Genomic DNA, 1825 nt, shown 5'->3' on the forward strand with positions numbered 1-1825 from the left:
GGACCCATATCCTTAATGAACATAGATGCAAAAAATCTCAACAAGATACTTGCAAACCACATACAGACACACATCATAAAGATCATCCACCATGATCAAGCCGGCTTTATCCCAGAGGCGCAGGGAACGTTCAATATACGTAAGTCAATAAACATCATAAGTCATATAAATGGGCTCAAAGACAAGAACCACATGGTCATGAAAATAGATGCAGAGAAAGCCTTTGACAAAATTCAACATGCATTAATGTTCAAAGTCCTAGAGGGAATTGGACTGGAGGGAACATACCTCAACATAATTAAAGCCATGTATAACAAACCCACAGCCAACATCATTCTAAATGTAGAAAAACTGGAAACATTCCCATTGAAATCAGGAACCAGACAAGGCTGTCCACTATCTCCACTTCTATTTAACATAGTGCTTGAAACTCTTGAAAGAGCAATAAGACAAGAGCGGGAATTTAAAGGAGTAATAAATGGAAAAGAAGAGTTCAAATTGTCCCTTTTTGCAGATGATGCGATATTATGTCTAAGAGACACAAAAAATTCCACCAGAACACTCCTAGAAATTATTAACACATTCAGTAAAGTGTCAGGTTACAAAATTAACCTACAAAAGTCTGTAGCCTTTCTCTATACCAGTAACAAGCAATCAGAGAAAAAGTACATGGAAACACTCACCTTCACAATAGTTGCAAAAAAATAAAATAAAATAAAAATCTCTGAGTAAACCCTGACCAAAGATATTAAAGAGCTCTACAATGAAAATTTTAAATCTTTAAAGAAAGAGATTGAGGAAGAGATCAGAAGATGCACGGAACCCCCATACTCATGGATTGGAAGAATTAATATTGTGAAAATGATCATCCTACCAAAAATCACTTATAGATTCAATGCAATTCCAATTAAACTCCCCATGACATTTTTTCACAGAATTGGAAAAAAAACATCTTAAGATTCATATGGAAGCACAAAAGATCTCAGATAGCCAAAGCAACCCTGAGCACTAAGAGCAATGCTGGGGGGATTACTATACCAGATTTTAAGCTGTATTACAAAGCTATAGTCATAAAAACAACATGACACAAAAATAGAACCATACATCAATGGAAAAAAAATTGAAGACCCAAATATGAGCACACGCAACTTCAGCCACCTGATATTTGACAAAGGGGCCAAGAACATTCACTGGGGGAAAAAAGGCATGTTCAGCAAATGGTACTGGCAAAACTGGATCTCCACCTGTAGAAGAGCTAAACTAAACCCCTATCTTTCACCTTGCACAAAAGTCAGTTCCAAACAGATCAAATACCTCAATGTAAAGCCTGAAACTCTGAAACTGTTAGAAGAAAACATCGGGAAAAACCTACAAGATATAGAGGTAGGAAAGGATTTTCTAAACCGGACATCAATTGCTCAGGAAACAAGGGCAAGAATTAACAAATGGAATCTCATTAAACTAAAAATCTTCTGTAGATTAAAGGAGGCAACCAGGGAAGCAAACATAAAACCCACAGAATGAGAGAAAATCTTCACCAGCGACACATCCAACAGAGGTTTAATATCCAGAATATATAACGAACTCAAAAAACAGAGAATCAAGATAAGAAGCAAAGCAATTAAGAGATGGGCTAAGGAGTTAGACAGAGAGTTCTCAAAAGAAGAAGTAAATATGGCTATGAAACATCTTAAAAGACATTCAACATCACTAATAATTAGGGAAATGCAAATTAAACCACTTTAAGATTTCACCTTACCCCAGTCAGACTGGCTAAGATCAAGAAAACAAATGATACCAAATGTTGGAGGGGATGTGGGGAAAG

The sequence above is a fragment of the Nannospalax galili genome, unplaced genomic scaffold (genome assembly GCF_000622305.1).
Source record: "Nannospalax galili isolate Female #2095 unplaced genomic scaffold, S.galili_v1.0 scaffold462, whole genome shotgun sequence".
In the NCBI taxonomy this organism is placed as follows: Eukaryota; Metazoa; Chordata; class Mammalia; order Rodentia; family Spalacidae; genus Nannospalax; species Nannospalax galili.